Source organism: Mauremys reevesii, linkage group 7 (genome assembly GCF_016161935.1).
Source record: "Mauremys reevesii isolate NIE-2019 linkage group 7, ASM1616193v1, whole genome shotgun sequence".
Classification (NCBI taxonomy): domain Eukaryota; kingdom Metazoa; phylum Chordata; order Testudines; family Geoemydidae; genus Mauremys; species Mauremys reevesii.
Window position 1 is genome coordinate 40,105,421 of NC_052629.1, and position 20,274 is coordinate 40,125,694.

Genomic DNA, 20,274 nt, shown 5'->3' on the forward strand with positions numbered 1-20,274 from the left:
CAGAGGCGGGAGATCACTGTGCAGCTCTCCCTGGGACATGGACTCAGCAGTGAGGCTGCATCCAACTCTGAGAGCGCAAGGACTGGGCCTGCCCCAGAAACACTCCAGGGCTGTGCCCCTCTGTGCCAGGTGTGAGGCAGGCAGGCTCAACAAGGCAGCACCCAAGTGTGCAGGGGCTTAGTGTGTGGGGGATCCAGGTCGGGGTTGAGAGGGTTCTGTGTGGGGCAATCTGGATGCGGGCAGCTCAGTGGGGGATCCGGGTGCAGGGGCGATTTGGATGCACAGGGGCTTGTTGAGGGGTTCTGGGTGCAACAGTAATGGGACTCTGCAGAGGGATCCAGGTGAAGATGGTTGGGGCTCAGTGTGTGGAGGGGGGGACTGGGTATGGCAGGGAATAGAGCTCAGCAGGGGGCATGTGTGTGCGGGGCTCAGTGGAGAGTCCAGATGTAGCTGGTTGGGGCTCAGTGGGGTGGGGATCTGGGTATGGGTGGCTCGTTGGGGTGGTACATGGGAAGTAAGGCTCCTTAGGGGGTGGTTCTGAGTTCAGAGGTGTGAAGCTCAGTTGGAAGGTCTGGGTATGAGCGGATCTGGATGCGCAGCGGTTGGGCGGATTGAGGAGCAGCTCCCTGTACAGGGATACCACCCCCTTCAGCTGAGGAGCGATGGGTGCAGGAAGCGAGGAATGGGGGGTGGAAAGAGTTTGCAGAGCTTCCTTCAGCCGGGAGAGAGATCTGGGGGTGGGTCTGACCCAGCCCTGGATGCCAGGCAAGGGAAGAGGAAGTCCCGTCCTCCCCAGCCCAGTCGAGACTAGCAGCTGAGCTGGCGCAGGGTACGAGCCACCAGCTGGGTCTTCCCCAGTCCCGCCTGCTGCCTCACATTGGTTTACCTCTCTACTAGTTGCCCTGGGCCCCTGAAACATGTTGCTAGGGAGAGTCACATGACCACTCTTGTGGCTTCCCTTTGCTTCCCTGTCAGAAAGTCATTTTTCTGCAGGGAAGCAAAGATATCTGTGGAGGACATAAATCATGTGCATGCGCAGTGGCGTAGAATTCCCCCAGGAATAAGAGGGATAGAGAGTGTGCTTCTGAAGTTTAGAATTATCATGCTGGCTAGGGGGGTGGCTTATGAAAATCTGGCTTACACAGGTACTGTTTATCCATGTGTGGAACCAACTATGTTAGCGGACAAGGGAATTAAGGTGCTTCTGCCTCAGGAGAAAAAAGAGACGATAGCCTTCTAATGTGCTGTTTGTGACAGGTATATCTGCTGTGACTCCCTGAGGAGCGCTGTGGTAAGAAGCTAAAAAAGGGCACCTGGGAACTGAGAAATTACGCAACCTTTGCATTTTTCTCTCAGTGCTTTTGCAGTTCCTGTTCAGGACAGGTGAAAATATACAAAATAGGGAACAGAGATCATTAATTTGAATCCAGAGCACGTTAATAGCTGAAAACTTAAAAGAAACATACCTAATTGTTTCCAAAATGTACAAAAATACACCCATTCTCCAAGAGCATCCCCCTTTGAAGCCCTCCTGAAATGGTGCAGGTAAATCATGAGGAGCCCTGGCAAAGCTGTGTGACAGAAAGTTTGCATGGCGCCTGCCTATGGTATGATGAGGACCAGTTAGTGCTGCGAGTCCTTTGTTTGCAGAGAATCATATTCACTCTCATCTTTTAACATTCAAATCTCTCTAAATACGCTATCCATAGCAACGCTTTTGTCATTTGTGTAGTCACTTCGCAGCATAAAGACTGAAATCTAATGGAGCTTTATTGAATCTTGTTGGTTACTGTAAATGTAGTAGCTTTATTCACAAAGAAAAACCTTAGCTAGTACATTGCTCCCAGAGCTGGTTCAGGTGACTCAATAGCACTACTTACCATGTTTGGTTTGGAACATCTCCCATTTGGTAGAGTTTATATGCTTCGTTGGAGGCATTGCACTTGGGACAGGAGAACCAAATGCTGGCTACTATTCAGAAGAGTGCCTCTGGCTGTGCATGTTGGGATTGACTGGCCTCTGAATGGTTGGTTGTGTGCATATCTTCCATGGCCAGAAAGTGAGAGAGGTCTCTGGAGAGAGGGCTTGGGGCAGAAGAAGAGAAGAAAAAAGGTGGGAAGACAGTGGTTTCTGCAGTCAGGGCCGGCCCTAGACCAAATGGTGCCTCAGATGAGGAGCGTCTCCCTCCCATTTGTTAAACTTTTGAATACCTTACAGCGCCCCCCAAGCCCGGCACTCCAGGGGATTGCCTAGGTCGCCTGCCCCTAAATCCGGCCCTGCCTGCAGTGGAAGAATCCTCAAGATACCATTTGGATGAATCTTCACATAGTCAGTCAGGGTAAAGATTTGGGAAAGGGTTTTACCACCTGAAAAAAGTGTAAGTGTGTGTGTGTGGAGGTTAGGGGGTGGGGGGAGAACGAACAGAGACATACTTCTGTTGATTCCTCAGGCTCACAATGAGAGAGCCAGGCAAGTATACGCTTCCTTCTAATTAGTGCAGCCCTAGACAGATGCATCCTGCAGCTGCGGGGCTCTTCCTCCTCCCAGATAGACACACTGTCTATATTTAGTCCTTTTGTTAAGTCTGTCTTTGAATCCTTGCCAAGTTCCCTACTCTGGTGGAATGTAAATTCAAGATGTATGAATAATTGTGGTGCTGGACAGTGGGGGGGAAAGGAGTGAGTCTGAAACATGTAGAGTTGGCAGAAAATTACCTTGTTGTCATTCTGTTTCTAGGGGCAGAGAAAAGAGATGCTGCTTTGGGATGTTGAGGGATTTTTTGTTTTGCCTGCTGAAGAAAATGGTCAGTGTTTTCGACTGGGAATCAGATTCAAGAATTCAAGTTCCTACATTTGGACCCCCAATTCACAGTTAAGATTGCCAGGTGTCTGGTTTTCAACTGGAACGCCCAATTGAAAAAGGACCCTGGCGGCTCTGGTCAGCACGGCTGACCAGGCTGCTAAAAGTCTGGCTGGCAGCGCAGCAGGGCTAAGGCAGGCTCCCTGCCCACCTGGCTCCATGAGGCTCCCAGAAGCGGCTGGCATGTCCCAGCTCGTAGGCGCAGAGGATGGGGCTCTGCGCGCTGCTCCCACCCCGAGTGCTGGCTCTGCAGCTCCCATTGGCTGGGAACCACGACCAATGGAAGCTGTGGGGGCGGTGCATGCGGACGTGGGCAGCACACAGAGCCACCTGGCCACCAGCCTAGGAGCTGGGCATGCTGGCCACTTCCGGGAGCTGCCTCAGGTAAGCGCTGAGGGGCCGGAGCCTGCACCCTGAGCCCCATCCCACACACCAACCCCCTGTCCCAGGTTGGAACTCCCTCCCACACCCAAACTCCCTCCCGGAGCCTGCATCCTACACCCTCTCCCACGCCCCCTGCCCCAGCCCGGAGCTCCCTCCTGCATGCCAAACCCCTCATCCCTGGCCCCACCCCAGAGCCTGCATCACCACCCAGAGCCTGCACCCCAGTCCCCTGCCCCAGCCCAGTGAAAGTGAGTGATGGTGGGGAAGAACAACGGGGGATGGGGTGAACAGGGGGTGGGGACTTGGAGAAAGGGTGGGGCAGGGGTGGAGTAAGGGTATTCGGTTTTGTGTGATTAGAAAGTTGAATACCCTAACCACAGCGCAATATGGTTTATTGTATCCTTTAAACTCTGATACCATATGGTAAAAATAGATTTTTCCTGGAAGGTACAGGACAGTATTAGTATAGACATAGAATTAGATCCACAACCCAGCAGAAGTTGGGGATTCCTCAAGATTATCTCAAGGATCTATAGGCAGGGTTTTGTGTCTGCTTCACATCTTAATCTCTTTAAAATATTTGTATTTTAAAATGTTTGTTAATCTAGGCAGGATTTTTTCCAAATTTTATTTAGCACAGAAGAGGTAGATTTTAAAAAACAAAACAGAACCCCAACCAATTTAACGTAATGAAGAGTACATCAAAAGTGCAGATTCAGCACTGTGTGTGTTGAGGGTAACACTGCATCTTGATAGCTCTTTTGTATTTTACAGTTGGGGTGGAAGAAATTGATGAAAAGATGTTTTATAAGAAGAAAAATTCTTAATGGAAGCTTGATTTAGAAATAGCAGTGAATGCTTCTGTGAAGCCCTTCCTGGGATTTGCTGTGCAAATGCCATGTTTGTTCCTTTAATCGTAAACAATCAAACATTTTATTCTTCTGCTCTTTTCTCTCATGCTTTTCTTCTGCTTTCTCTTGCTCTTTGTTTCTGCTTTTACTGTCACTCCCTCTTCCCTTGCTGCCGTCCCTTTTTTGTTTCCAACCCCAGGATGCTTGTAGGAGAACTGCCTGCCTCTCTAGCCTGTAAGCCCTTGCTTTCTATGAAAAGATGAAAGACCCCAGTCAGGCTTTCAGGGAATTCATTGCAGCATTCTTGAAGCAGGTTGGCCCTTTCTTACATCATCTTATTGCTTCGTGCCAAAGTAAATGTTTTCAACTATAGCTCTGTTCTCAAATCAAGCCTGAGTGTGCCTGGGTTTCGGAGGCTCTAAGCCCCTGCAGTTCCCATAGACTTCATCTGGAGTGGTGGGCGTTCAGCACGTCTGTAAATTGGGCCTGGTACCGTGCCATGGCTTCTTTGCAGAGGACTGCAGCACAGATGGGTGATTTTAATAGAGCACAGGTAGGCGTGCTTCATAGTTCATGTTGCCATCTATTTCTAGTCCGTTTTACCTTCCAGCAAAGTGCTTATTAATCACAGAAAATGATGACACCTCAGGGGGAGAGAATAAGAGACTTTCACCTGAAGCAAATGTTAGCTCAGACTGAGCCAGTGGTTAATTTTCTCAACTGGACCTGGTTTCTGATCCGTCATTCGCCTGGCTGGGAGCATAGTGAAGGAAATACACTTAGCACCTAAGGCGAAGCACACCAGGCCTTTAAATTCAGGAAGCCATTTAATGAACTGAACAAGAGGCTCTTTAGTTGGCATTTGGTATTTCCAATTGGGTGGGCTAGCTCGAATTTGACATGGTTTGGGGCTTAGAGGAATAGGCTATTTCGAATGATCTGACAGTGCACGGACTAGTTGGGACAGTGGACACCAGCTCTGGCTCAGGCTCCAAGGACATCCGAGGGCTCTCTAGAATTTGAGGCTCCAATGCAGGAATGGAGCCAATGGAAATGACCCTGTGGGGGCTTTCCTGGGTCCTTTTGGTGGGCGTTTGACCTGGAGCTGGGGAAATTTGCTGTCCTGGTGCTGAGCATCCAGCAGAGGCTGGACGCACAGCCAGGATAGGAGAGGTCCCCAGCATGGACTGACCGGATCCTGCAGATCTGAGTCCTGTGTGGTCAATAGAAAAGAGTCCCGGCGCATGGGCTGCGTGAAGCGTCATGGAAGAATCGCGCTCTGGGAAAGAATGAGGGAAAAGAGCTGAGTGCAGCAAGGAAGAAAGTGGAAAGTCAAGAAGTAAGAAAACAAACGGAACAAAGGAGACAGCCGGGATGTCAGGCAAGCAAAAGTGCAGTCAGGAAAGAACTGCTCGTATGCCATTCTAGCGGTGCCTGGGCGCCTCGGGCCAAGCCCCAGACATGCGCTTCTACGAGGGGATGCATGGACAGCCGGGACAGTTCCTCACCTGTTAAGGGGAGGAATGTGGACTCGAGGATGGAGGGGTGCGCGGATGCGTTCCTCCTCGATGTCACGCCCGACCCAGGACAGGAATGGTCTTCTCCCCTGACAGCCTCTCGACCACCCCCCTGCCACCTGCCCCGACCTTCCCTCAGAGGAAGGGAAGGGTCCCCCTACAAGTGACCCCTACAAAACATTCAAAAAAAAAAAAATAAAATATAAAAAAAAAAAATAAAAAATAAAAAAAATAAAAACAAAAACAAAAAAAAAAAAAAAAAAAATATATAAAAATAAAAAAATAACATAAAAATCAAAAAAAAAAAACTATACAAAAAGCTAGAAAGCCTACATGAGGGTTTTCCAAAAGAGGTTCCTGGGAGTTGGTGCTGGCTGCACAAGAGAAGGAGCCTCGAAAAGGCTCATGAAGTGCTGCCGTCTCTTAACACTAGCAGCATGGCAGCATGGTCCTGGCATGTGGCTTCTCACTCTCTCCGCAATCTCTCTCAGCCTCTGGAGTGCGCCTCATGGCTCTCCTGGGTCTGTCTCTGTGTCTCTTAGCAATTAGTAACTTAGACTTATTGGTTGTGAGTGACCTTGTAGACTTTTACTTTAATTTGCACTATTGCATGCTTACACCCAGTGAGAATGGAGGCCACAGATGAATGGTAACACTTTACTTTGTGAGAGATGAGAAAGGAAAAAAGCTGAGTGTTCTGCCCCACAGAGGGGCAGCATACACTGATCTAAAGGCTGGACTGAACTGCTTTTAAGAAGGCAGCACCAGACTTTCTGCACTTACCAGCAGGACTGTCTGCCTAGCACCTCCTGCTGGCAGAAGCGGCTGTCTCTCTCCCGCAACCACTGAACCACCTAACTGCTATTCCAATTGGTCCTGTTCCCGCCGATTGCCACCGATGCCTGATTGCCCTGGACTGACTTGTCTCTGTCTCGACTGTCCTCACTGTTGTGTTGACTGTCAAGACTTCATGTTTACTTTTACTTTTTCCAGTTCATTTTTCCACTCGCACACTGCCATCACACAGCTGGCTCTCTTACAGGACGGCAAAAGAAGAAAAGGGCGAGACTGGCTGAAAGGGCCAGGAGGCTGGCTCCAGAAGAGCTAGCAAAGAGAGAAGAGTGGGGAGTCAGAGCCAGAGGCAGTCACAGCTTGGCCAGAGCAGAGAGGAGAAGGAGGGCAGAGACACACAGGACCAGGAGGAGCACAGGCAGGCTGGACAGCAGGCGGCAGGAGGGACAGGTGCAAGCAAGCAGCGCTGAACAGCCTGCTTGGAGCAAGCGGAGCAAGGAAACAGAGGAGAGCCCTGCAGCTGGGAGGCTGCAGGACCACCAAGCCCCCTGCCCACACCCCCTGCCCACCCAAAGTCACAAGAAGGAGGCGGTAGGGGCCGTGAGGAGAGCAGGGGCACACAAGAAGGCAAGACACACTAACTGCTCTAAATTTGTTCCCTACCTCTCGCTCCCAATCCAAATCCCCCCCTCCCAAGAGTTTCAACCACCCCCCATACTGTGTATAACATTATTAAGCGGTTTTCTCTGTATCTGTCACGTTCCGTCACGTTTCTCCTGTGTTACTGTTTTTTCTCATATTTTTTTTTAATTGTGCCCAGGACTTTGTTTGTAGGCACAGCCCATTACAGGCAACACACAGTACACACAGGGCACACACACTAGCAGCACACACACTGCTGTGTGTCACAGACTGCACCAGGTATAGTTGATGTGTGTGCTGTGCCAGGGGGCCTGGCGCCTGCCCATCACTATGTAAGGCAGGCCTCCCATCCACTTCCCTGCCCCGTGGCCGAGCCAGCCCGGAGCCTCCAGAGCCATCAGCCCTGCCCACCTCCCCCACCTCTCCCCCCCCCCTCTCCCCCACCCCCCAGCCCCCCACACCCCCCCCACCCCCCCCCCACCCCCTCCACCCCCTCGCCCCCCCATCCACCAAACCCACCCACCCCCTGCAAACCCACACCCCTGCCCACCCCCACCCCCCACCCACCCACCCACCACCCATACGTCCCCACAGACCTGTCCATCGTCCCATCAGAGACACACGGTCTGTACACACAGTGCTGTGGACAGCGGTCTGTACATCCCATGCCCACAAACAACCCAGGAACATCAATCAAGGAACAAATAATTTATTAAGTTTAAAAGATTTTTTTTATTTTTTACTGTACATTTTTTCTTTTTAAAAGCTGCTTTGTTTGTTTGTGAGCTCAGATCTACAGACATACAGTATCACAGAAACCACCACACACACACACTTCAAAAAAATGAGACAGTCTAAAATCAAGTGGACAGTCTGAAACAAGCTGCCTGGAAAGCCAGCGCTGCCCGCTGGGATATTCTCGGCGCTTCTGTCTCTGGCTCTGGCTGCTGGATGGGGCGGCGCAGGGCATCACAGCAGATCTCAGCCCAGCTCCTCCCTGGTCTCTCCCCACAGGGCCCAGAGCACTCACAGCAAGCAGCAGCAGCAAATAAGCAGGCAATAAGCACGGGATCGATGTCCGAGCTGCTCAGTTGATCTCCCATCAAACGTCAGCGCTGATCAGCTTGAGGCGTCAGCCTCTCTGCACTTGCTTCCATTCTAGTCAGCCCTTCTTGAAGGCTCCAAGGCGCCTTGTGAGGGCTTTCCAGGAGCAGGGCATTAGGGCCGGGGCGGGAGGATCACTGCAGGCATCTCCCGCATCCCCGACTCCCCATTCGGGCAGAAAGAAAGACGGGAAAAGTACCTGCCTGAGGGAAGAGAAGCCCTCAGAGTTCCTTGAACCATGAACCTTGCCGCCACACAGCGTGAAGCATGCCGTAAACCCTCCCACCCTGATCGATTGCAGCACCATTGAAAAGTAGCCCTTTCCGGTTAATGTACTGGCTGGCATGGTGGGCTGGTGCCAGGGATGGGATGTGCATCTAGGCAGGATGCCCCACCGCAGTTTGGTCCCATCAGCGCGGGCCATCTGCTGAAGCCATCTATAGCACAACCATCTATACCGGAGAGAGAGAGTTCTTCGAGTGCCTGGGCTACAGCAGTCACTACTTGAATCCCACATTGTAGATTTGCCCACGCCAAAGTGGTACGCTACTGACCGGTAGCTGTCTGGCGTTACCAAGTTTGCAGGCTGGCTGGCCACTGCACACTGCTGGCTTCTGTGCTCGCACACTCCCGCACCTCTGCAGCTTCAGGGCAGTCACAGCAAGTCACACAGTTTCACAAACAAAAGTTCCGCAGCCACAAAGTTTTCGCTGTTTCATCCCACTGTTTCATCCCCAGACTGCGGTCAGTCCCACGGTCCCCCCGGTCCCAGTCCCGTCCCGCCACACCATGCCACCCTCCACCACCACCACTTGACCGGATGCGCCATGTGATCTCACGGCGCGGCTGTCTTCCTTTTGACTCCGCTGCTCGCTCTCTCACCGGCGCTGCCTCTCGCCTCTTTCTCAGCATTCTCAGCATCTGACTGTGGAAGAGGTGGGCGATAAGGCGCGGAGTTGACAGCAAGTGTGAGTGATGATGGCTCCGGGCTGCGATGCTCTGTGTGCTGTCCGACCCGGCGCGCCGCAGACGAGAGAGAAGCGGCGCATTTTTCAGGAGCGGCGGGGGGGAGAGGAGGGCGTGATTATCCCAAAACACCGCCCAGTATCCCCCCCCTTTCCCATTTTCCCCCCCAGCCAGGCAGGCATCAGCCAGCATGGGGCATTCAGGGGGGGGGCGGGGAACTGTGGGATAGGTGCACTTCCAGTCATCACGCCGTCGGGCCGGCTGTGTTTGTGTGAAGTCGGAGAGTGAGTTTAGTGTGTGGTTACACAACACACATTTTGATAATAGTCGAATCCACAAATTCGAATTAAGTAGATTCGAAATAGTCTTGTAGTGTAGACAAGGCCTAAGAAGCGTATTTCAAATCACTTGAGCAATCACAACGGCCAGTTAATAACAGCAATACTAAATTACAGCACACAGTGGCATTGACAGGCCATGAAGGGACGTGTGATTAATTCTCATTTCTGGAAGGATGGTGGCTGCTGTGGTGGGAAACACAGGGGATCCTTGGGCCTATACAAGGGATATGGAGAAAATGGGGATAGTGGGAAGGGAAACCGCAGTCCCAATTGGCACAAACAGACTTTGCTTTTGTTGGACTTTCCATTTAGAACACAGGAATTAAAAGCTAGCAAACTATTTGAGCCCACCTACCAGGAAAGCTGTACTGGACTGATTTATTGGAGTAAATGTACTCGAAGGGTACGTTTTAGCCATAGGCTATTGGGGGGAAAACAAAAATTACTTCTTGCAGTCCTGCATAATTTTCTCATTTGTGGGGGATGAATGGAGACGTACACTTGCTATTACATCTCACTGTGCTCCATGCAGTACAATTTATTGTTCATTTAAATTCATAGTCTCAATTTTAAATTTTAAGTAAACCACTTAGCAAGTTAAACTAGCCATTTTGGTTCAGTTGGGCATAACACCTCCAAAAACGTCAGGCCTTTCTACCTATGATCTGAAAATATTATTGTCCTCAGACCATGGTAGCTGATTGGTTCCTGGTGTCAAGAGGCTGCTCTGTGAGAAGGTGCTCAGATGCTATGACAATGAGCATGGACCAGAACTGACCTTGTATGAGTCCTAGAATCCCACTTTCTGGATGTGAAAGGACTGGACGTTCCTCAAAAGCAGCACATTCAGCCCTTTGAGAGAGAGCAGAGAGGTGAGGTGCTTTGTGTTGCCCAAAAGTGAGCCATCCTGAGGAGTTGGGAGGCTACAGAGGGAATTGTATATGTTCCTCCTCCTCATCTCAGAGAAAAGTGGGTGGGTGTGATACAAGGACTTAAGCTTGCGGCCGACGGTAAGAATGGTCGGGTTACCATGTTTCAGGTTCCCAAAAAGAGGACACTGCCAAAGGGGCGGGGATACAGTTGTGGGTGCTGGAAGTGTGTGTACTGGGAGAGGGAATTTGTTGGTGTTGGAGGGGAAAGTTGGGGTGTGTGTGTGTGTGTGTGTGTGTGTGTGTGTGTCTCTGTGTGCGCGCGCGTGCGTGCTGGAGGGAGTACCTGGGACCTCACTCTTGTTTCCTGTCTCAATGGCTGCATGGCTGGTGCAGACCCGGGACACAGCGACAGCCATCAGTCAGTGCTCCCCGCGGGGCGCTCCCCCTCCCCAGGGCTGGGATCCAGGACTTGGGTGGGTGGGATCTGGCAGCTGTGAGGGACCAATCAGATGTGGATGCAGGGGAGGGACCAATTGGGAAGCAAACGAAGCGGGGCTCTTTCTGAGCAGCATTGTCTGCTCACAAAAAACTTGGACATTGCCTCTTATTTGAAAAATCTGCCTAGACAGAGGGTAGAGGATCTAAAAAGAGGCAATGTCTGGGGAAAGCTGGATGTAGGGTAACCCTAGTATGAGAACAGAGAAATCCTTGGGGGTTATGGAGGTAGCCATGTGCCAGATATCCTTACAATAACTGCTTAGTGTCTTCACTTTTAAGAAAGCCAGAGAATGCTACACTGAAATCTCAGCAGAGAACTTTGATTCTTGGTTTTAAGTTCATACACTGTTTTCCTCCTCTTTTTTCATCAACCACAAGAACGACAGGCCAGAGACACATTCCTGAGAATTGTTTCTTCCATAGCCATGACTGGAGGAGAAACCATATTAGACATTTTCAGATCTCGTGATGCCCCTGGTATTACAGGAATCTATTCTAATTGTACACAGAAACAGTAAAATAATCCACCCTTTTGGGTAAGTGGAGCGAGGGAGTATGTGGCTGTAGACATTATAAACTGTTAGAACTGGCAGAATAATATGTCGGAGATTTGAATTTTGAGATAGTCTTTGACATTCCCTTCATATCCACCTCAGAGGGATATAGCTTAACTAATTGCCAACTGTGAAGCTCTTTGAGGTCCTTGGGTGGAAGGTACAATAGCAGTGCTAGATGCTATTGTAGGCTGAACATCTGACATCTCTCTAGTGTAGAATAGAGGAATGTCAGGATATGAGGGAAGAGAGTGGAATTTTGCTTCCCAGGCCTCAATTCAGGCCCCGAGGGTTCAGATTGTAGGGAATTTCCCTATACCATACACCCCTTGTGAGCAGGGTGCGCTGCCATCACATTGTTCCCAGCTCCTGCCAGGAATTCTTTCAGCTTATCTTGGAAGAAAGAAATGTTGCTCTGCTCCTCTTTTGTATCGCAGCACTTAGGGAAGTGAAAGTGATGAGGAAGACTCGCCCAGAGCCAGCGTTGGCACTGCACAGCATTCCAGCAAGAGAGAGGTTCTATCGCCTGGACTTCTAGTCACTGGAAAGAGACAGTGTTGGCCAGGCCATTATTTTAATAGGGGTATTTTGTCTCTGCGTCATTTCTGGTACATAAAGAGAAACCATAAATACTAGTTTGTACAAAGAAGGCAAAGAATGAAACTCAGCAAAACATTCAGGCTAATGATTAACTTGTGTATTTCTACAGTTTATTTCCTTCTCCCCCCGCTCCCCACAAAATGATTTGCTTTTCCTCAATGTAAACACAATGTATGTTCTCCCAAACTGACAAAACTCTCTTCTCATGCAAATGTTTCTGTGTCTTTTGCATTTCTGATTACAAAGGCAAATATTCAGCACTCCAACAGTCCGCCCTTCCAGTGTGGCTTGTTGTTTAGCCCTTGCAAGCTGGTGCCCGTGGCTGGAAAATCCTATGTGGTGTGGTGATGTATCTAATTGTAACAACTTTTCATAGCAATAGGCATGTATAGTAATGCAAAGTTCCTGGTAGCTTGAGTCCACTGTAAAGAAACAGTCCCGTTTAAAGGAATCACATACTGAAACACAGACAAAAATAGTGAGGCCCTTTGAAACAAATGTTAGTCTTTTATTATAAAGTTATTATTTTACCTAACTTGCTGGGAGGAAACTCATGCATTGGCTTATTACCACTATTTTAAAAAGGGTTAAATATAGCAGCAGACAGGGTTGGATTAAGGCAGTTCAGGGCTCTAGGCACTCTGACACAGGGCTCCCAGGAGCCCCACTTTATCCTGGGCCGTGGTCTTGTCTCACATTTGGACTGACAGTGGCAGAGGTCCCCTTTTCTTCAAGAGAGGCAAGGACAATGGCATGGGCCCCCCGGTATTTACCCCAGTAGTAGAGCATATCCACTTGGATGGATGAGGCCTGCTGCACTGTTACCCTGCCATACACACAGTGTGCTGCTCTGGTGGGCCCATCAGGGCAGTGGGTGTTAACTTCAACACCCCATTGAGATGAATGGGGCAGTTCTTTCTCTCAGAAACTATCTCTGGTTGCCTGCAGACTCAGGTAGACAGCGCTGCGTCACCTACACTTGGTCACATTTTCATGGTTTTCTTCACAACCATGAGAGGTGGAAACTCGCTTCTTAGTGAAAGCTGAGATTCCGATGTAATCGTGTGCATTATAGGTCCATAATGCACACGATTACATCAGAATCTCAGCGATTACATGCATTATAGGTCCATGCATAGGCTCTATGCATGGACCTATAATGCTATGCTCAGATCAGCTCTGTATTAGCAGCTATTTGGGTAGGAGAGGTTCCGAGTGCAAACCATTCCAATGAACTAGGGCACAGCAGGTTGTTCCATTTCTAGAGTGCCAGTTCAGGTTTGTGCCAAAATTCCTTAGTTACTTTAAGTTCACATGGCTTCACACCCCAGGAGTTTTTCCTTTCGACTTTCAAGTTCATTCAAAGTCAAACTGGCAATGACAACACTCAAATGGAAACAGGAATTCTAGGTAAGCTCTGTTCATTGCATATGCATTTTTGAGGGTTGGTTTGACTAGAAGACCTGTCAGGTGACCAGCTCTCTTGCTTTGAAACCAAAGTGATGCCTCGACATTCCGAATTTTAAAATCTGTCCCTGTCCAAAGATTGCAAAAAGTTTTACTTTGAGCTTTGATGAATGATGTGTTAATCAAAAAAGTTCAGCATAAAACTGCAGGGCCTGTTTCCATTTTCAACCCCAGCCCTAGCTGAATTTTGCATAAATTCAGGACCCAGTGTGGTAGTTTCAAATGGCTCTTAAATCCTTTCTTTTGCAGGTTTTTTTTCTTGTAAATGTCAGAGGTAACGAGTACATTCAGGGTATGTCTACACTGCAATTAGACTCCCATGTCTGGTCCACACCAGTTGACGTAGGCTCCCTGTGCTCAGGCTAAGGGGCTGTTTAATTGTGGTGTAGATATTTGGGGTCAGGCTACAGCCTGAGCTCTGGGACTCTCCCACCTTGCAAGGTCCTAGAGACCAGGATGCAGCCTGAGCCCCGAGTGTCTACACTGCAGTAAAACAGCCCTTTAGCCTGAGCCCCACAGGCCTGAGTCAGCTGGGATGGGCCAGCCGTGGGTTTTTAATTGCAGTATAGACAAATACTTAGAAGACAGAAGAGGTACGTTTTCATGGCTTTTAAAATATTTCCTCCCTACTCTTCATAGTAATCCCTTGGAAATTTGAAATCAAAATCTCTGTCCTGACTAAGAACTCCCCTATTGTATCTGCACACATTGGTAGAGCCCCACAAATCTGCAGATAGCCACGGATCATGTTTGCGGATTGAATGCGGATACACATGTTGTAACTGCGCAGGGCTCTACGCATTGACTGCTTATTGTTAGTTGAGTAGTGGGTGGCTGGTTGCTCCCACTTCTTTGGGGATGGGGTGTGTGTGTGTGTGTTAAAGAGCTCATTGCAGTGTTTGGAGTGTGGGACAGCTCTGAGGCCTCTTACTATGCTTGGTCTGCTCTCACAATGAGGCTTGTAGCAAACTGGGAGAGGGAGGGCAAGATGCATGTGCATTCTGATCTCCTCATTGTGTAGGGGCTGGTCTACACCACGGGGGGAAATTGATCTAAGATACGCAACTTCAGCTACGTGAATAACGTAGCTGAAGTCGAAGTATCTTAGATCGAATTACCTACCATCCTCACGGCGCGGGATCGACATCCGCGGCTCCCCATGTCGACTCCGCTACCACTGTTCGGGTTGGTGGAGTTCCGGAGTCGACAGGAGCTCATTTGGGGATCGATATATCGCGTCTAGATGAGACGCGATATATCGATCCCCGAGAAATCGATTGCTACCCGCCGATACGGCAGGTAGTGAAGACGTAGCCTAGGTGGTGTAGGTAGAGCTGGTCTGAAAAACTGCAAACAGTTTTGTGTTTAATGTTTTTTGTCCTCCTTTTTGTTGAAATTGAAATCTTTCAGAATCTTTCACAATCAGTTCTTGTCCCAAGTGCAGGAGTCCTGCCAATCCTGGTTTTGCTGTGTTTGGGGCAGGAAGTCTAAGAACAAAACTGTTTTCAGAGTGGCTTTGTAATTAAGCTAAAAGAGATTAAGACTTGCTCTGCTCTATTACTCTGGTGAAAATGACTTTGGTTTGTGTTATGGTAGCTTACAAATAATTAAAAATACATTACATGTGTCTGACGAAGTGGGTATTCACCCACGAACGCTTATGCTCCAATATATCTGTTAGTCTTTAAGGTGCCACAGGAATCATTGTTGCTTTTTACAGATCCAGACTAACACGGCTACCCCTCTGATATTTTACAAATAATTGTTCACCAAACAATAAGAGCTCTCAGTTTTTGTGGGAGACTTATAAAGCATGCTGAGTTCTTATGTGCTCCCTATTGCCACTCTTCAACACTTCTCTGAAAACTGTATCAAAAATGATTTTATTAATAAATCCAGTTGGGAGGGAAATTAAATGCTCCTGGTCAGAATGGGTGTGAGCCGGAGAGCAAGGAGGCAGAGGAGCTCCTTTGGGCTTGCCATGTTGCCCCATGTGGTCTGGAAGGTTAGAGCAAATATCAGCTGTACTTTCAGAAATTGTTGAACATGGTTTGACCCTTCTTTGAAGTTGTAGCCTTTCCTGACAACTACGGTCAGCCGAGGCAAATGTCCTAGGGAAGACAAGGTGTTTGGGAAGACGAGGTGTTTGGGTGGAGTAGTCATTACCTTCCCCATGGCCTTAATGGTGCTGGGATCAGGATACTGGACTAGATGGACTGCTGGCCTGATCTATTATGGCAATTCCAGTGTTTCATTGACAGGAATCTGGTTATTAAATCAGAATATTATAGCGCTCTTGAGGTGTCGCTGTTGGAGCATAATTTTGGGGGGAATGGTACATGGAGAGCATCTGTTTCCTATAATATTAGACATGGGCCCCAGCTACAGTTGCATTCCCGATCCAAGCTGTCCCCGAGTTCAAGAGTGTCTGAATCTATGGTTTTGATTCAGTACACTGCAAAGAGGGAGGGAGGGTCCAGATGTAAAATCAGAGTCTGTATTAAAACCTTTTCAGAGTCTGGAAGTGTCCAGATGCAGGGTTTGCAGTCCAATTCTAGAGTATGTATGTATTAGTTATAAAAGAAGAAGAAAGTCCCTAGAAAATGGCAAGTTCCGCAGTCAAGTTCAGAATATTTATAGATAACAAAACTGAGTCTATAATGGGGGAGGGGGGAACCTATTTTCTCTCCTCTCTCTTACCCCCGCCTATCCTTTTTTTCTTTTTGATGACCTACAACAGAAGCTTATGCCTGTTTTGGGAGCTGTTTCTTGGCTATCCCCTCTCAGCACAGATAACATAAACACTTCCCTATTATGGTGGTTTTCTCCAGAGTTGTTCATGGCCACACAAGATGCCACTGTCAAGATGCACGGCCTTGATAGTGACTAGAAAGTACTAGATCTTCCCTTATTATAACCTCTTCTCCCTCCGGGTAGAGTTTTTTGTATGTTCTGTGCGTACATATGCACTTGTGTGGTGGTGAGCAGCATTGAAATAATTTATATTTCTTCCTTGATTTTCACTGTGCATTCAATGTGGTTTTAAAGAACATTTCAAAATCTGTCAATTTTTTTTTCAGGCAATTAATTGTTGTTCGCTGCTGTGGTTGCTTTAAAAAAATACTCCTTTGGAGATTTGCAGTGAAATACCAAGATTTCTAGGGCTGGAATGGGGAGACATTTATAAGGCCGGAAGGGACCATTGTGATAATCTATTTTGATCCCCTGCATAATGCAGGGCATAGGACTTCCCTGAATTAATTCCTGTTTTGGAAAAACATCAAAGATCTGCTCTATTTCAATCTTGATTTAAAACAGTAGCACCCTCCCCTTACACATGCAAGTATAGGGCATTCAGTATTCCTCGGGGTCAGGGGGACCCTGCACCCAGAACATGCATATTTGCAGTGAAGATGGCAAAGTTGTCTGGGCATGTTGGATAATTGTAGTCCATTGAGTTGTGTTTGCTGTTTGAAAAGCTCCGCTGAATCTGAATGAAACAAAATTTTGCAGAAAACAATTCTGGCTAAATGCTTTTCTCCTGCTGAAGTCCTTGAACTTTTAAAACCAGCTGAGGGCTGCTACAAATTTTGAAATCCTTTTGATGTAAAATTTTTCTCATTATGTTAATGTGGGAGAGGTAGAGGCCAAGACAGTGAAGGCTCAAATTCTACTTCTACTATAGCCTCCATTTTTATTTTTTCAGTTGCCCAATACTTTCTCAAACAAACTTGGCATGGACTTTAGCATCCTTGGACTCTTCCCAGGATTGACTTGTTCATCAATAAAATCAAGGTATTCATAAAGTGAGTGTGCGCGTGTGCACATATATACACTCCCCCCTAAAATTGTGTGTATCTCAATTTCTTAATCAGTTTTTTTCAAGTTTAGTTTGTTTCCATGTAAATGTGATAGGATATTAGGTTTCTTATGGCTTCGAACATTGAGGGCACACATGCATAGCAGACTGCACTGCTAGGCCTGAGGTGAGATCACTAGTTGTTGCTGTTGAGATGATGAAGTTCCAGAAGATTATTTCAATCAAAGAATAATCACTAGGAGCCAAGGTTTCTCAGAAATAATTTATTTGTATGCAACTACCTTTAGTAATAAGGAGCAAGAGAGAAGAATAGGGGGAAAAACTGCTACCGAAAGTAGAATAGTCTCTAAATAGGACATTTTCCCAAAGTTTTCTGTGAAGTGTCAGCATCTGTTTAAGGGCATCGTGTTTCCCCAGGGGGACCTTTTCTGTAAATGCTCCCAGTGTCCATGTGCATGGATTTAAGTGGTTTTGGTTTCTTCCAGTCTGGTTGATACGTAGAGAGGGCTTGCTGCTTTCAGCTGCCTTCCAGAGGTTTTGCCATGTTGGTCCCAGGATATCAGAGAGGAAAGGTGGGTGAGGTAATATCTTTTATTGGGTCAACTTCTGATGGTGAGAGAGACAAGCTTTCAAGCTGCGCACAGCTCTTCTTCAGGTCTGGGGGAAGTACTCAGAGGGTACATCTGCACTGAGATAAAACACCCACAACACTGAGTCGTATAGCCCAGGTCAGCTGACTTGGGATGCAGGGCTGTTTCATTGCTGTGTAGACTTCTGGACTCTGGGTGGGAGGGTCCCAGAGCTCGGGCACACAGCACACTTTCAGAAGACAAGCCTCGACACTAAAAATTATGGTCGTAATACAGACACCAGATTTATGTCTTATTACAATAGTCTGTAACCCACTAACTCCCCCTTTTTGTCCATGACTGCAGAGGTATTAAAAGGCCACTTCACCTTGAATGGTCTCTTAAAATATGTGTTAACTGCTTATGCTAAAAATTCTGTTCCATCTTGTATTTAGCTACGACGCTCCTGAGGCTAAGGGCTTGTCTACACTTGAAATGCTCTGTTGGCGTAGTGTAGACCCTATATGCCAGTGGGAGGGGTTCTCCCTTTGCCATAGGTAATCCACCTCCCTGAGTCCTGGTCTACACTACAAAGTTAGGTGGACATAAGCCACTTTGCGTCGACATAGTTGTCAGTGTCTGCACTTACATTTGTCTTCCATTGATGTAAGCATCCTGTTATACCAACCTCCCCGAGAGTTGAGCTGCACTGAGCCATGGTTGATGTACTGTGAGTGTAGACGTGGCATTGCTTATGTCAACCTTAACAGTCCTCCAGCAGCTGGCCCACAATGCTAGACACTGACCGCTCTGGTCTCAGTTGTGAACTCCATTGCTCAGGGATCACAGAGCCCAGAAGGTTCCCCTACTCTCTAAAGCCCCACAGATTTTTGATATGCCTTTTCCTGATTACCCAGCTTGGTGAGCAAACCTAGCAGCTCTCCATTGTTGTGCACAAGTGCCCAGCTGACCATGCTGGCTACATGCTCCAGATGTGCTGTGGCTTGGAGTAGATGAAAGATACTGGATCTCCTGGGCCTGTGGGAAGAAGAGGCTGTGCAAGCACAGCTATGGACCAGCTGTAGAAACATTGATATCCAAGAATAGATTTCATGGGGGATGCAAGAGAAGAGGTAGGACAGGGACCAGCAGCAGGGCCAGGTGAAGTGAAGGGAGGCCAACAGTCAATCTGGTGCTGAGCTGCAGACCTGTTGCATTTACAAAGAGCTGCATACCGTACTTGGCGGTGACCCCACAACTACCCTGCATATCTCCATGGAGCTTCCAAGGAGCCCAAGCCACAGGCCCTTGGCCTGAAAAGAGAGGACGAGGAGAAGGATGGGGGGGGGACATGTGACTGAGGGGTCCAGCTAAGCCCCTTGCCAGGAGCTGTTTGAGACTCCACCACGGACAAGTCAGTCCTGACAGTGGAGCACAGATGAACCCAGTGCAGGGAAGGATCCTGGGTAAGTGTAAATGTATTTCCCATTACAGTGATGGCAACTAAACAAGACACAGCTATCAACTTTGCATCAGTTTACTCATACTGGAGAGGTGGTAGTGTTATCTGCTTTTCATTCCTCCGTAGATTCAGGTGGGGAAGGGCATGTGGAGCAGTTTGTTTACATACACAGAGATGTCCCTTGAATCCTCCTGAGAGAGCTCAATGAAACTTTCATGGAGGTACTCTGCAGTCCTCTCTTGAAGGTTTCTAGTGATGGCAGCCTTATTTCTTCCTCAGCAGTAGGACACTTTACTTAGGCAGGCAGCATACGGGCACGGGTATCTTCGGGACGCCGGCAGCAGCTGTGCTTTCTCTGCCTTTGTTACCCTCAGGAGTGAGAGAGCGGCTAAAATCACCACTGCCTGTGGAAAATAGTGCCAGTATTCAATGCCATTGACCTATATTCATAGTTTCATGCAACCGAGCTATTCCCTCCTCATTTCCCTCCTCCCCCCCATGGTTCATACTCACCATTGCTGGTGCCGTGAGTGGCGCGAGGCACAAGGGCTCTGAAGCAGAAGCATCAATAAGCACGTCTTGTTTAAAACATTAGGGGGGCAAAGGAAGGCAGTTCAGAATCTTAAGTTTTGCTTGCCATTTTGACTGTACCAACAACAATAGTACCTCCTGTGTATTGTATCTGCAGCTGTTGCTGTTGCAACCTGGAGGGGTTCCCCCTTCCACAGCTGCAGAGTGTCTGAGCCAGATAAAGAGGAGAAAGAAGAGGACTCGGGGTGACATGTTCAAGGGGATCCTGCAAGCCACTGCTGCATCAGACTGTGAGCACAGGGGCTCAAGGGTGAACATTGTAGACAGCCTGGCGAAGGAAGGAGTGGAGACGAAAAGCACCAGGACAAAATGAGGCTTCTCTAGCAGCAAATACAGATGCTGCAGACTCTTGTGAACGTACAGATTTAACAATCCCAGGCTCACC

At 48.3% G+C, this 20,274-nt stretch overlaps 1 protein-coding gene across 4 annotated transcripts in view; it reads left to right on the forward strand.

The window, feature by feature from the left end:
* PALD1 (phosphatase domain containing paladin 1) overlaps window positions 1–20,274 on the forward strand; it is a 193,793-nt gene that overhangs the window by 42,760 nt on the left and 130,759 nt on the right. The window contains exon 1 of one of the 4 annotated variants that reach the window (XM_039482391.1): window positions 10,208–10,328. The exons of the other annotated variants lie outside the window; for them this stretch is intronic. The gene's annotated coding sequence lies outside the window, so the exon portion shown is untranslated. Of the gene's footprint in view, window positions 1–10,207; window positions 10,329–20,274 lie in introns of those variants that run through there. 4 annotated transcript variants of the gene reach the window in all.